Here is a 16,497-nt window from a genome sequence, read left to right on the forward strand (position 1 = left end):
AAACGAACTATGCGTACATAATCTTACCTTAACTCGCCACCTGGAGATCTTTCAATAGAAAGACAAAATGTTGCTGTCCATCGCTATGCTGAGCAAATGATTCATTAAGCTATCGGTTTAAAAGTAAGGATGAGAAAAACAAATTTACCATTGGGCACTTACTTGGCAAAGCTCAGCATAAGTGATATATGTCTTTAAGAGGCTATCCATGAGAAAACCATGCAAAAGGTGCTACAGTGCACATCGCAGAATTAGCTCAAACTTTCCACATAGGCATAACTTAGTGAAGTATTGGTAGACATGGTATTATTTTTGTTCAAGCTTCTTTCTTTTCTTTTTTCAGGGGGGTACCCTTGAACAGCCAAATCTACATTGAAATAAGTTAAAATTCTGTGTTTTTTTCAATGACAATACTTCTGGCAAATTGTACAGTAATCCAGGTGAAACAAAATTCTCACAAACTAATAAGTATACACTCTTAAACAATGAAAACATAATTAGTGTGACTCTTCTTTATTACATTTTCCATAGCATTATTAAACATGACATATGCTAATGAGAAAAATTATGCAAATTTCTTGAGTTTTCAAAAAAAGGTTAAAAAGTTCTCGCAGAGCTTCAAGTAAAATGAAATACTTGATAATTTACGCAGAGGTATTGTCTTTTCCTCTGATAGATAAAAAATTCTGGGTATTGCAGTAGTTTATGAGAAATACGGAGGCTTTACTGGTCACCATTTACTTACCGATCGTCCTACCGATCGTCCTACCGATCGTCCTACCGATCGTCCTACCGATCGTCCTACCGATCATCCTACCGATCGTCCTACCGATCGTCCTACCGACTTAAGATAATACTACAATTCATGATGATTGGTTACATTTCCCGGGTACTTTTGAAAGAAATTGCAAGAAACCTTCCCAATAGGAGATTCTAACCTTCTCTGTACATTATTATGTTTCCACGGGATCAAATCTGCCATAAAACCGTCCAAAAGTGCACATTTCATTGCCGTTCACAAAGACTGAGTGGTGCGATAAAACACAGGCTGGGACTTGTTTCTCAGATTTGGTGTTGTTGAAAAGGCCAATACTGTAATTCCCATTTTTATATTTAAATTGACAACAGTCATCATTTTCTGGACATAAAGATTACGACAGAACGGCCACAACTCAACCACAACTCTTTCACTATTCATCTGCCATATTACCTTGTGCGCCTGCAATGAAAAACTGACCTGCGGTAATAAAATTGGCTGTGTAATCAACGGGAAGTGTTCTTTTGCTTGATGTTTTAAAAAATGGTTTGCTTTGATGCCATTTACAAATTTCGTATTTTTGCTTTATCTGGCAAAGTGTAAGCTTTTTTAAATCTATTTTATAGGCTTATAAGGTGATATAAAGAGCTGTTCGTTGTACACAATAAATAAGAGCCAAGACATCTTCCAATACCACATAACTTAGAAAGAAATAGATCTGAAAATTGGTTGCAGAGCCCCGTGTGCGGAGATGGAACGAAATTTAAGTCTAAAACAAAAAGTTTTCAAAAACGTTTGTTGTTATTCTTATGAAGTGCCCTTGGAGAGCAAGCGTGATAACGAGCATTGGTACAGGTATCGCCGCTCTAGCTGCGTATTAGCTCCGCCCCATCTTTTCCTCAACGGTTTGAAAGTTCCTTCTACAAGTTCACAACCTGAAAAACTTTCTCTCGCATGGACTCTCGTTCTCCTCTCTCAACAAGGGCATCGAACATATCTTCTTCTTCTAACACAGTCTTCTTTAAAGAAAGCTTCCCACTCTTAGCGACCGATGCAAGACGTGAAAAGTATGATGTAACTTGTTGCACGCTGAGCCAGTCTGTAGAAGAAAACAATTTTACGCCGTCTGGTCCATGGAGTGACTTCAAGTTTAAGGCAACAACGGCAGGGTCACTCTTATTTCCTGTCTCTTCTCCCTCAATAAACAATTTAAGGAGGTACTCTTTGACATGCTCTGAAAATCGCCCAGTCTTCTTGTTTTTCTTCAAGGCCCAACCAGGCTCAGGAGTGGGGCACTCCCGGCACTCTTCTTGGCTCGATTCGTCAAGGTTCTGTTTAGATGGAATATACGAAGGACGTATGTCGCTGCATGCTTTAACCCATTTACGCTTAATGCTATCATACGTGGAATCCTTTTGGGTGTGAAAAATGTGCTTTCCAAAGTCCTGGTGGTTTTGCAACGCTGTGGTCGTTTTGAATAACTTGATGCAACCTGGCTGAGGGCAACTGAATTCACAAGGTTCACTTTTGTTTTCCTTGGATTTGCTATTTTTGTACAAGAAGCCAGATGACAAACGTGGAGATGTGAACGGCTCAACTACCTCCAATCGAGTGCTTCCGTGGCCGGTTCCTCTCTTCATTAGCTTATCATAACGAATGAACTTTCCTTCTCCAACATTGAAGGCTTTCCACATCCTGATTCCGTTCGCACAAAACTTGAAGTTTGAAAACATCAGTGCTCCGTTCCAGTTGTGATTATGCAGATCCTGTGCGCTAGTGTCTACCTTTACAACTGATGCAGGGCAACCTCTAACTCCGGAATAAGAATCTATTGCTTTCTTCATATCTTTTGCCTTCTCGACATCATTTCCTGCATTGACGTACTGGCGTTTATGACTTTTCAAAAGAGAAATATGGCGATCGCATATATCCTTGCCACTGTTTGATTCACTGAAGTCGTATCGCCTTGTAGTTACACCTGTACGTTGACTAATACCAGGAATACTTAGGAACAAAAGAGCACAGTGATAACATCCAGCGTTATCACTAAGTGCAAACGCCTCGACAATCTCAGGAGATTTCTTCTTTATTTCCATAAGCGTGTTCTCATAAATAGATGCAACGGCAAACCAGTTCTGGCTGCAGTGATCCAGAAGATGGACGTATGTCCTTACCTAGACGTATGAACATAAGAAATAATGTCACACTATCGGAAACATAAAGATCAACACGAAATCTTACTGACTTTCAAATACCCACTCTTCGGGTAGTCCTATCTATTGTTCATTTGTCCTTTCATCCACTGACTATAACTATGCCTCGTATCTTCCTGCACTTCATAGCTAAAGAGTTCAAGGGAATATTTTCTCAGTAGAATGTGCAACTTAAGTTATCAGTACAAGCTTTTAACCTGTCACGCGGACACTGACCTACCTCAACTGTCAATACTCACCTAATTTATACATTGCCATTTATACATTGCCTTTACCGTGTTTTGCATAGCAAGTGAATGTGGAATACACTACTGTTACTTTGGGACTAAGAAATAAACTCAGCATCTTACAGCTAATTAGGACAAAAACTCGACTAATACAATATCTGAAAATGAAAAGATAATTTAATGAATATACCGTCGAACTTCCCGTAAACGATCGCTCACAGGAATCAACAAACAGGGACCTCTTCCGAGAAGAGATCCCAACACGTATCCATTTGGAAGAACGATTTTCGGCGTGCGATTCCTACTTTTTGTATAAGCGTAGCTCCATGTTGTCGCTAAAAAGATTCATTGCGTATAATCTGAGCAGCGTAGTACATACAGAGACAGACAAAGCATCATGCCTCATTTTGAATATGCTCGAAACGTCAGCTTTTGTAATCATTACGGTGGCCAATTTACCATTTCAACTTTGTTGATATATCCAAATTAGATCTAGGATATGCCTGTAAAAATACCTCAAAATCTTCCTCTGGTTTTGTTATCACGGCTGTGACATGCCAAGAGAGGCCTTTCTTTCCAAACCACTCTCCTTGCGTTTCCCTATACTTCAAAGGAAGGAATTTCATAGCCGAATCCATGACGGTTAAAGCTTGCTCTGGCGTCATATTGTTGAGGATATCATCTTTTGCTAGGTCCTGATGTACTGCTTTTAAGATGTGGGCCTTCCATCGCTCAATTTTGTCTATAGCATTACTAATGTCATGCTATAGTTCCTCCTTTTCGTCTTCACATCTAAAAATTAAAATAAAAAAGCTGATGGTTTCCTTCTGTTATCAGAGGTGTAATAATATTTTCTTGAAGTTTTAGGACGACATCATTTGCTTGTCTTTGCACCGTAAATTTTCCCTGATGTTTTGCTTAATGATGTAAACTCGGCATTGGTTCCGAAGTTAAATAACTGTAGATTTCAGTCACCTTAGCTAGCCGTTTTCCAATTGCGAAAAAGGTGTAAAGATATGACAATTAGAAAACTTACTCTTCATGATTGTGTAAGATTACAATAGATATCTTCTCGTAATATCCTGTGAATAAATCTTTTAAAATGTGTAAAGTGAAGCGTTAGTGATAAACTGAACAATACAAAATATGTTAAGGGAGAAATATGTCTTCTTTCTTTGGTTTTAACTGCAGTTTAAATACCTGATTAATCTTTCCAAGTCGACGAAAACGACTTCCTATGAAGTAAGTTTAGGTAATCGACGTTGTATCAATAGTTTAGAAAGAAGAAGACTAAAGGAACATGGTATCAGTAATCGTTTACCTGAAGTGAAGGTCTCTTGATGAAAATACCAGTTCTATTTCATCAAGAACATTCTCGATACTCTCGCAGCTTTGACATGATTTCGTGTGCTGATGCTCACAATGATGATCTTCAGGGTCAGACAACGCAAATTACCGGCAATGATCAGCACACTGGCTTTCTTCAGTCACGTGGATCTGGAAGTTTGTCTTAAGGTAGCTTTTACCAGTTTTCAAACGACCTTAAACATCTTTAACCCAGGCTGAAATTTTACCTTTAAAAAAGGCATACTAACGTTACCACTCATTTTTTCTTATTTACAACTTTTTAAGATAAAGCCTCTCATACATGCTAAATTTCTTCGAGGGGCCAGGCGTTTGTTAAAATTGAACAAATACATGCTTTCAAAAAATGGTTTCGACAAACCTTAAAGAAGGAATAAAAAGTCAAAAAATTAAATCGGCCTAGGAGGCCAAAATGGGAAGATACAGGCCTCTCGGGGACAAAACTTAAATTAATCTAAGCTTACCTAGCTTTCCTAGCCTGTCTACTACTTTTGTGATGCTGCACAAATCTATTCGATAATGACAATTTGTTATATTTTTCTCCTCGTGTTCATAATTCTCTGCTTTTCTTATTCAGAGCTTCTACTCTTTAAAATCCACACCTTAATCTGTCTTAAGTAATTTTTAGTTAAGCAAGCCGAAGAAGTAGTTTAAACTGAGAAACATGATCCAATAAGTATAATGATATCTTCGTGATATCTAAGCGAGATAACAATAAAAAAACCCCAAAAGTTTTCTTTGAATCATGATTGTTTTGATACGTGCCTGTAAAATACTGAAGAGGGTTGACCTCCCAAGTGAAAGGAAACCGGTTTCCTGACAGTACTGCTGGTATAAGTCCACAATCCTTAAAGCAATAACTGTCCTAACCACGTTTGGAATCTCCATTTTCTCTCCATTCTACAATTTTAGCGTTTTTGTTCCGTACGCAACATCTTGCACAAAATTTGGCCTGCTGATAAAATATAGAAAATGGTCTATTTTGCTTGGATCCAGTCTTGCGCGTGTAATGCTCTCCATCTCTGCCACTGGCTTACCAACCCCACCTTAGCGGCATGCCTTCTTGCCTCATCTACAGCCCAAATGCTTAATTCAGGAATAAGCAGCTGAAGTTGTGCTTTAGTGTAATCGCTTACAAATACTGACAGGATTTGCCTTTTAGTAAACCAACTGTTGGCCTCTTCGTACAATTTAATCAGGCGCGATATTTCGCCAACATCAGTATCTGCGCTCATTTACCTCTCTTTTTTCTCCATATAATTCATCAACTCTGAAAGTAATTCTATGGTTTGTCCTGGAGCAAGGCAATCCAGAGCCACTTCAACGATCTCTTTCCCCTTCTGTCTGTAATATCTCTGTGTGCTTGGTGCAGCTTCTTTCCAAGGTATACTCAACTGACGAACCACTGGATCTACTCTACCACGAGCACAGGGAGCTGAGCGGATAAACTCATTCAACGCTTTCAGTCCAGATTTGACACATGGAGTAGAACACCATTCGTATGAAATGTCTTCTTTTGGCAATGACTCACCTAGAGGACTACCAGTGGTCACTTCATGTTCATTACACTCACCCTAGAAAAATAAACAGCGATGCAGACGATTGTTATCTGTGAACTAATCTCTCGTTTATGTTAAGTGTTAAATCAATGCATGAGTGAAAATAAACATACCGCACACTCATCCACAAGTTGATTTTCTCTAACGTTTATGAAATCGTCTAATTTATTGGTAGGGTTTGAATCCGAAGGAGCCGCCTGTTCCTGAAGACGTAATAATGATAATTCAGTAATTTACATTACTACTAGACGAACTTCAAAGTAAACTCCATTCAGAAATAGAAGGATCAGCATAGAAAGAAAAGAAAATAGTGAAAAAAAATGATTTAAAGAGAGGTATTCAAAACCTCATTGAAATAAGGAAAATATTATTCATCGTAGATGACTGTGGATGTGCGTGGAGAATTTTAAAACGTAATTTAGGTTTTATAAAAGGATAAGCAATAGCCAAATACCATTCAACGGATTCTAGGAGAAGCGTCCCTGAAAGGAAACTCACCACATTGTTGTTAAGATCGCCATGGGAAGGATTCTCAACATCCCCTGTGTGTTTGGATGTTACCCAGTAAATGTAAAATAATATTACAAATAGAGACTTATTAAATGAAGTTCAAACGAAGGAAAGAAAGAAAATAAATAAATGAATAAATAAGGGGAAAAAGAAAGAAATAAAGAAATGAAGTAACGAACGAATTGGCGAACGCACATGCAGGAGAATGAATGTAGGAAAAAAATATGTGAATCATCGATCAAGTGGGCGAGTAAAGAATTGAAGAAATGAAAGAATGAGTGGATTGGTGAGATGGATCCCAGGCAGAACTCTGAGCTATATAAATAATTTTATAATATAATGCTTTTTAAGCTGTAACTGCCTGATTTTCTTGTAAAAATTAAGGGTAAGACACCATAGGATCGAACTAGTAATCACAGCAACTTTAGCTGTTTCCTCATAATTCAGACTTTGCTGCAAAATTAAAAAAAAAAAAAAAAGATCGGGTGACTAACTGAACCACTTTTGAGGTTGATATATACTCACCCGAAGTATTTGTGTTTCTCTTTTCCCTCTTTCTTCTAAATGTAATTTTCTACACCTAATGCATATACCTAGTTTTAAAAAAACAGAATGAGTCAGTATTGGAAAAAAAAAGAAAGAAGAAAGAGGGAAGCTGAGACAACCACGTAGTTGACAAATACCTGATCCAATGGGCACGAGAACTCCCCAGTAAACTTGAATCTCTTTTGAAATGTCTAACGAAATCTCTCTTTCAGGCTTAGCCCTGCTTCGGCCATGAAGTGGATGATGGCATTATGTAACTGGTCTACTCGAATTCCAGATAGTACCAAAAATATCTCTGTGCAGGGGACAGATTGTGAGCGTTTCACCATCTTCATCAAATAACCCAGCTCTCAAAAGTATCAGCTGCCATTCACCTTTGATGTTTGCTTGAGATGTTTTCAGCCGTTGAAGGTGACTGGTTATATCTCTCCTGCAACTACGGAGTGGCACGTACTCTTTGATGTTACGATAGTGCTTCGAATTGCCACATGGTATGGACGAGTGTTTTGAGAACGAGCAAGTTAGACTTGCAGCCATAGAAGAAAATGTTAGGCCAGCATACGACCCTGTCTTCTACGATATAGGTTAACAACTTCGTGTATGAATTCTAATGTTTTTACAGCTGTACTGAACTTTCGCGCTTTCCCACCAAAGCAATTTACATAGAGGAAAATCGCAGGCCGCTTGATTTGCGGGCTCGAAACAAAGATGGCGGTAAGCAAATGAACACATGAACACGTTTGTAAGTCGTAGTTTCAATCGCTTTACGAGACGCACGAAGACGCTCGAAAAAGATATTTTCCGTCCTTTAAGCAAAAGAAATAGCATTTTTTGAAATGAAAGTTACTTTTGATCGTTCTAATGGCGGGAAAATATTCACGAGACAGGTTGTGGCTGTTCTCCAGCTACACGCTGAAGTAATATCATTTCGTCGACAAAAGAAGACTTTTTACAGGGATTACAGCCGGAAAATTACTCCCTTTGGCCTTTCGCAGCTACAGAGGTATGTTTTTGAAGTGTCATGTTGTGTTTTTGAGCGATCAATTAAGTATCCCGTTCCGTATATTTTTTGGCTGTTTTTAATAAAACGATTGTGTTGGCCCATAGTTTGTCATAGTTCCGAGGCTGAAGTGTCCATAATTTGACAATACCCAGATTTTTGAAAGCGTACAACAAAAATCCCATTCATTCTCTTAACAGAACCTATATTAGATTCATTGTAAGGTTTGCGAGAAATTTAAGATATAATTTTAAAAGTGCAATATTTTTCTAGCTTCTAGAAAAGCGCTGAACTGCCCTTCGGTTAGTACACGGTCACCAGGAGTAAAAAGCCTCAATCTTTCTGGTTTATACGTGTAGTCGAAGTTAAATCATTCATCTCGACCGCCGGCTACTCATTTCTCACTCACGTCATAAATTAATTGTGACCAAGGCATCTAAACTTCAGGAAATTTCGGCCTTCTATAACAGTAAAAATGGTCTGCCGAGGGGATCCCCCCTCGTATACACATAGGAAAGGAGCTTGGACCCCAATCATAACATATTTGAAAATAGTGCACTCAAGTATACTTACACACAGAATATTAGCCAATTCTGTGATCTAGCCTGTAGCACCCTCTGCATGGTTTTGCATGGTTTTGCATGGTTTTCTCATGGACAGCCTCTTAAACAACAACCCCAAATAACACAGACGAGTACCGGGAGATAGAGCGATCGACAGAGACCAATGCCGCTTTCAATAAGGCCAATACATAGCGGAAGATTGAGTTCTAATGAGAAACAAATGTAAACACTTGTGAACTAACAAATCTTTTGCTGTATAATTGTTGTGAATAGTGAATATTCCTCATGACAATTTACGGTGTTTTTACCAGGCGATATGACCTTTTAATCTCATTTCTGAGTTCCAAGAAAACAACATGCTCCATACAAACCAAGGTGATTCTCTTATGATTATCTTGTGTTCATTTAGGCGAATCAGTTCCATAGTAGCAAGAATAAGTTTGAAAAACTCAGACCAGTCTAAGAGAAGAAGAACGCTGTAAATTCATTTTATTGACTCTGTCATGACATCAAACCCAAACCCATCTCAACAGCCTCACGGCCGCTCCGATAGCATGGATATCAGTGTTTTTCTTTCCTTGACTGTCAGTGAAACCATGAAGGATACGAAAAATAGTCGCCCTTTACGAGAAAGCAAAGTCTCTTGGGCAATTCAATGGACACAAAGATTGCATTTGAGAGATGTAACCACAAAATTAGTAGTGTACTTTATTTGTCATGGTCGTGTATTCCATCAAATACCGCACCGCAGAATTTTTAAGTGAAAAGAAAGATATTAAAGGACATCCCTAGATTTATGGTTTAGTCAAGGGTAAAAAATAATCTGAAATTGTTTACAAGTAATAAATTGAGGACCGAAGATGAGCTAAATATTCAAGGTGAAGAGAGAGAATTCTTGACGGAAACGGTAATACTATATATATACATATATATATAACTAACTGCAGACAGTACTGTTTCGGCCTTCTGGGCCTCATCAGTGCAGTGCTAATGCTAGGATGGGGGAGAACCGAGACGGTCACCCCAAACGACCCAACCTTTGTGGTATACATAATTATACCTCAAGAATTAGGTTACTTGAACTTTTACTGCAACTCTGAGTTTCATGCCTCTTGCGAAGCAATCGTCAGGCAACTGCCAGAAATAACGGTTACAATCCACCAAAATTTAAAAGACGAAACAATGTATACATGCGCGCGCAACATACTGCACGCGCTATCGTAACGTTAGGTTCTTTAACAGGAATTTCCTGACATGTCTGCAACCTGATGTCAGCTCATTTCTTTTGTTTAAACCTGATGTCAGCTCATTTCTTTTGTTTAAACTTGCCATCTGCGGTTTACAAATGATAAAATATTTTTCCCACAAACACAAGTTGCATCTTTTAGCTACATTGGAATACGAACTAGCTTGTTTCACCTTGCGCCACTTAATATTAAACTTAGTGTCCTTATCTTTAAGACTCCATACATATTTGCTAAGTTCAGTAGCATGCCTGTAACGTTCGATAGCGCGTGCAGTATGTTGCACGCGCATGTATACATTGTTTCGTCTTTTAAATTTTGGTGGATTGTAACCGTTATTTCTGGCAGTTGCCTGACGATTGCTTCGCAAGAGGCATGAAACTCAGAGTTGCAGTAAAAGTTCAAGTAACCTAATTCTTGAGGTATAATTATCCATAGCTCTAGCCCTGCTATTGAGCACTTTTTAGTAGATGATGATCTCATTCCGCTACTTTGGTTATATATATATATATATATATATATATATATATATATGTATATATATATATATATATGTATATATATATGTATATATACATATATATGTAATGATAGATGACAAGTGTTCTCAGCGGTTGGACACGTGTTTCGGCGTTCCTCAAGGATCGATCTTAGGACCGTTAATTTTCGATATCTATGTAGCAGACCTCCAGAAAAAGTTAAGCTGCAAATGCTTTCAATATGCGGATGATACCACGTTGCTTCACCACTCGAAGCCGCATGAAATAGAGGCGTGCTTAAAGGATGCTAATCAGACAATACGAGGCCTGAGCAGTTACTCTGAATCGTCCAATCTGGCGTTGAATTCAGAAAAAACGAAATGGATGCTTCTCTCTACAAGACAATTGGCGCGCGCACACTATTTAAATGATTTTTCTGCAAAGGTATACTGCGGGGACACTAAACTTGAGAAAGTCTCAAACACCAAGCTTTTGGGAGTTTATGTGGATCAGGAACTAACATGGCAAGAACACATAACGAATCTGTTGTCATCGTGTTACGGTGCTTTAGCAGTACTACGGAAACTAAAAGACTTCGCACCATACCACATAAGAAAACGACCGGTGGAAAGTCTAATACTCTCTAAACTGGATTATTGCAACGTTGTGTTTAGTCCTCTCCCAGAGTACTAGACTAAACGCCTTCAAAGAGTACAGAACACGTGTGCAGGTTTTGTGTTAACTAAATTTGCTGGACTCCAGGATGTTAGAAACCTAGGTTGGCTCACAATCAAAGAGCGTTTAGAATTTAATATAGCTAAGCTAGCACACAAGTCATTATACAATGAGGACTTTCCACTAAAACTCAAGCAACACGTCGTAAATTGTTATAGTCTTAGGTCATTAGCTGCACCAAAATTAGAACTTGCCAACAAAATTGAGAAGAACACTCTACAAGATCAAGCTGCAGAAGCTTTTAATAAGCTTCCTGAGGAGCTAAGGAATTGCAGTGACCATGCACTTTTTTGTATAAATCTTAAGAGACACATACTGACATACAATGGATAATCTAGTATAGATTTTATTATTCATTATTTTATCAATTTTGATTTATTGTAAGTATTATGCATATAGTTAGTTTTTATATTAGTAGCGAAGAGCCACTATGTGGAAGTATACTAAGAAAGGTCATTATTATTATTATTATCATTATTATTATTATTATTATTATTATTATCATTACTTTTACTATTATTGCCCACGTAGCGTCAAGGAGCTCATAGAGCTCGTTCAAAATACGTACGTGCCTCTAAGATTAAGAATCTAAAAAACCTAATACAAACTGTCAAGACCTAATTGATTAGAAATTGAAATAACTAACAATTAACATTAAAATTTAAGTTTGTACAGTAAAATTCAAAGTCACTTAAATACAGGTATAAAATGGTGAAACAATAGCTTAAATAATTTAAAATTAAGATTAAAGATTAAGTTTGCACAATGAAATTGAGACTCACTTAAATACAAGTATAAAGTGGAGAAGCAGCTAAAGTTTCAATGTTCTCAATAGCTTCTTAAAAAGGTTGATATTATTGGCCAGTTTTACACTTGTAGGTAATCCATTCCACAGCTGCGCACACATATAAGTGAAATATTTTTTCATAAAATTTAAATTAAATTTAGGTCCGTACAAATTAAAATAATTTTCCAAGTTTGGAAGGAAGTTCTGGAGGGAATATCAGACATGGCAATTTACATTAGCTATAGTTTCCTTCAAATTCCCGCTTTTTTTTATTTTTAGCCGATTATTTTGTACGGCGACTTTTTTACCTTTAAGTACTTCATATATGGTAATTAAAATGTGTTAAAAAAAAATGGCGAGCGAAGTAAAAAGAAAACAAACCGCTCGAAGCACAGGCGGCCCAAGCTCTCTTTAAGAATCACACAAGGAACACCTCTTGATGAATGCATTGATCTGGCGATCAGATACATTTATCAAGGTAACCCTGGTGTTAAGAGAAACGCCGCTGACCTAAAAGCGCTTTTTTCCTTCGCAACAGCAGGGACCGGTTTCTTATTCAAGGGTGTGTTTTATGATGAAATAGATGGGGTTGCCATGGGGTCTCTACTTGCTCCAGTGCTTGCAAACCTCTTTATGGGAAATCATGAAACAAACTGGCTAGATAACTATTCATCCTCTGAAGCTCTTTTCTACAGACGCTATGTTGATGACACCTTTTGTTTGTTCAATAGCGAGGAGGACGCGGTCGTGTTCTTTAATTATATCAACATCAGGCACCCCAGTATTCGTTTCACAATGGAAAGGGAAACTGATAAGAATTTATCGTTTATAAACATATTGTTAGACAACAGTCATCCATCCATCGTCACTAGTGTATATCGCAAGAAGACGTTTACTGGTCTTCTTACCAATTGTTTCAGCTTCGCCCCTTTGATTTACAAGTTAGGTTTAGTCAGAACATTGATTGACAGAGTATATAAGATCAATAATTCCTGGGTTGGTTTTCATTTGATGTTAAGAAACTTATTTTCTTGCTACGGAAAAACTGTTTTGCATTTTGGGTCATAGACAGGATCAATTACAGGTATCTAGCTAAGAAAAATAATCCTTCTCCTACTGGGCAGAACACCTCATCTAACTCCGGTAAACCTTCTTCGCACTATTTAAAACTTCCTTATGTTGGCCGGTTTTCAAAAGTCGCTCAGACTAAGCTAAGACAACTACTCAAACGTTATTGTAGAGCTGTTTTAGATGTTAACTTAGTCTTCAGTACGTTTCAACTCAGAAACATATTCAGTGTGAAAGATTCAGTACCGCTAGGTCTACGTTCGCGTGTCGTTTATAAATTTTCGTGTGCTGGTTGTTATGCCAGTTATATTGGTGAGACCACTCGCCACATTTGTACACGAGTTCGTGAGCACCACTTGTCGGACAAGACTTCGCATATTTACAGGCACCTGCAATCATCAAGTCTTGACTCTTGTGATACAGGATGTTTCACGATCTTAGATTCTGCCGCTTAAAAATTCCGAATTAAGATCAAAGAGGCATTGCATATTAAATGGAAAAAACCCATTCTTGATCAGAATAGTCAAATTTTGTAATTTTCCACGCACCTCAAAAGAAACTTGAATGTCAAAATTTCGTGCTGGCTATAAATAATAAGCAATAAATAATAATAAATAATAAGCAACTTAAGCCAGAGTTCTGTATAAGGTATCTGGGCATCCTAATTGATTCACACTTGAACTGGTAATACCATGTTGTAGTTTATCTTTGTGTGCGTTTCTGTGTTTCTTTGTTTTTGTGGCCCTGACCTAAACATTTAAACATCTTTTATTTTAACTGGCTGCCTGGCATTTTTAACTCTTAGGTTATTTGGGGCAGCCAGCGCCCCTATCATTGTCTGTACTATTATTATGAATTATTCTTTCTTGTATCTTTTGAGGTGAAAAAAATAAAGTTGTTGTTGTTGTTGTAGCAATTGAAGCATCTAGAATTGTCTCTTTCCTTTTAATTATGTTGTTCCCTTTGTATTTTATTTATTATTATTATTGTCGAAATATGTCTTGTAAATTTAAATTTAAAGTTGTCGTTTTTTTGCTGAGAATATTTCATACAAATTAATCAAGGGGCATAAAAGTGAAAAGTTACTATGACTTGCACTTAAAAAATTATTGTATCTCCTCAGTTTCTAAAGAGCTTTCGCCGTTGAATTTACGTTTTATTGGAGCCATTATACTTTTCAAAGTATAAAATTCGCTCTATACGAATTTTATACTTTGAATTTTGTAAACACGATGCTGCGATTGGGTGCTGGAGACAATGGACCATTTTAGGTTCGACCTGAGGGGACCCTGGGTTTTACAAGAAGTTTTGTTGACAAGTTGAGGTCTAGAACCCTCGCGAGTCTTGGTTTGCCAACATGACGAGGTTAGCAAGTCGATTTCAACGGTCGTTGTGTCGTGGTTCAAATGTACGCAGGTGTATACCATCGTCTTAGCGTTTCACTGAGGACACGAAGAGCCGCCTGGCGCCGATCGCAGGGCTGAGATTGTGTGGCTATAGAATTGAAATGAAAGATCAACGTTTGCCCTTGAATTCTGCGGTGGATTTGTGGCCGTGGCTACATTTTAACTTGGGATTTTTTGCTTCGTTCGGCAGGCTGTCCGGACAGAAGTGATTGACCTTGTCTTCTCTTTAAGAAGAGAAAACCAGGATTAAAAAAACCACTTAAATCAAGTTAAATCGGTAAAATAACGACACCAGGAGCAAACAACACACGTATGGAATAAGGTAAGTCATTTTTATTTAATATTTTCAATTTTAACTTTATCCATTGATATCTTGCAGAAAATCCCATACAAATCCTTATAAATCGATATGCAAATTGTGTTCCTTGTGTGGTTCTTAAAGAGAGCTTGGACCGCCTGTGCTCGAAGGAGCATTTTTGCACAAGTAGTGGCTTCATTTTCTCGCATCTCGCATTTCTGGAAAACACCACTTTACAAATTGAAAAGACACCGTCTTAAGGGATGTTTTTTGAGCGAAATTACGTTTGCTTTGCGAGTTAAACTTCTTATCTTTCGGATATGACGATGGGGAACCGAATCGATGCAACCGTTTCCTCGTAGCAGACTAAAGAAACCATAAAGGTAAGCCCTATTTTATGGATAAGAGAAGGAGGAAAATGTGGCTATAATAATAATAATTTACATTTATACAGCGCAGACCTCTATGTGGATGTATTCAGTTGCGCTTGACAATATCGTAAGGTAAAATTATGTTAAAGGTAACTAAAAATATAAGAAGCTATTAAAACCTACGAACCTACGCACTCGAAGGGAACAATTACCTAGTAAAAACTAGATAAAACTATTTGAAAGCTAAATTTAAAAAACTTAGTTTTGACAGCAGTCTTGAAAGTGTCCAATGTCTTTATGTTGCGAATTGTGGAAAGTAATGCATTCCAGAGATAAGGTGCAGCTGACTGGAAGGCACGATAGCCAAGGGTTGGACAGGTCTTGGTGCTAGGTAATTCGAGTAATAAAGACTCGTTTGACCTAAGAGAGTACCTGGATCGTTTTTTTTATGCTAATTAAATCAATCAAATAATTAGGAGCGAGACCGTATAAACACTAAATGTCAAATTATATGCTATTATATGAGGTTATTGGAATGAAAATGCACCGTCTAAAACCAGTTTTTCCTCCCTTTTCTTTCGATTGAAGTTCGTTCGAACTTGACTCTATTTTGATGATGGGGAACGTTGAGTTTCTAGCAGTAATGGCACAAAATGCGAAATATTTTTATTTCCCCATTATTTCCTTATTACTTCACAGCCATATTTAATCCGCTTTTCCGCGCTTGCTGCATGCTCGCGGCCATTTTAGCAGCCATTTTTTATAGGATTTCTGGTTATGCTTAGAAGAACATTTTGGCGTGAAAGTTATGTTTCTCCTCAAAGGATGATGTTTTGGATCAAAAGTTGAGTTGCAGGTAAGTTCACATATTTGCATGAAGCCAAAAACTACCAGTGTCATTGCTGCCCAGAACATTAGTGATCCTTGTTAGCAGTATACTGCACATTCTGATAGAATAGTTTTAATAGAATGTCAGAGGTTTAGTATCTTAGTTTCCGTCTTTTTCTCAGAAACACTGATAAAAAAGGTTACATAATTCAAGGTTATCTGTTTTCTGAACTGTTTCTTTCGCGTTAATTTCGCTACTTACTAAGAAGAATAATCGAAAGATACAGAGCTTCCATTCTAAACCCAAAGCCCCTCGAATCCAAACCGCAAAGCCAAACAGAAATGAAGAAGTCGTTCTTTTCACATGGAAAAGCTTGGAAACGAGATGAATGTTGTATGATGTATTCTGTGCAGTTTTTCAATGGATTTTGAGGATGTTCTGCAAGATATATTCGCAAAGTAAAATAGACGTAAGATTGTGCCTTCTGACCGTGACCTGAACGTAGTGATCAAGAGATTACAAATTGTAGTTAATATTCTC

General features: G+C 37.6%; 1 long non-coding RNA gene across 1 annotated transcript; it reads right to left on the bottom strand.

Annotated features, from left to right (window-relative positions):
- Positions 1–9,884: 9,884 nt before the first annotated feature.
- On the bottom strand, positions 9,885–10,239 carry LOC148734995 (uncharacterized). Its single transcript, XR_015999443.1, has 2 exons — positions 10,036–10,239; positions 9,885–10,005 (listed from the first exon to the last, which is right to left on the bottom strand). It is a non-coding gene; the product is annotated as an uncharacterized LOC148734995 (long non-coding RNA).
- Positions 10,240–16,497: the final 6,258 nt, after the last annotated feature.

Source organism: Stylophora pistillata, chromosome 3 (genome assembly GCF_964205215.1).
Source record: "Stylophora pistillata chromosome 3, jaStyPist1.2, whole genome shotgun sequence".
Taxonomy (NCBI): domain Eukaryota; kingdom Metazoa; phylum Cnidaria; class Anthozoa; order Scleractinia; family Pocilloporidae; genus Stylophora; species Stylophora pistillata.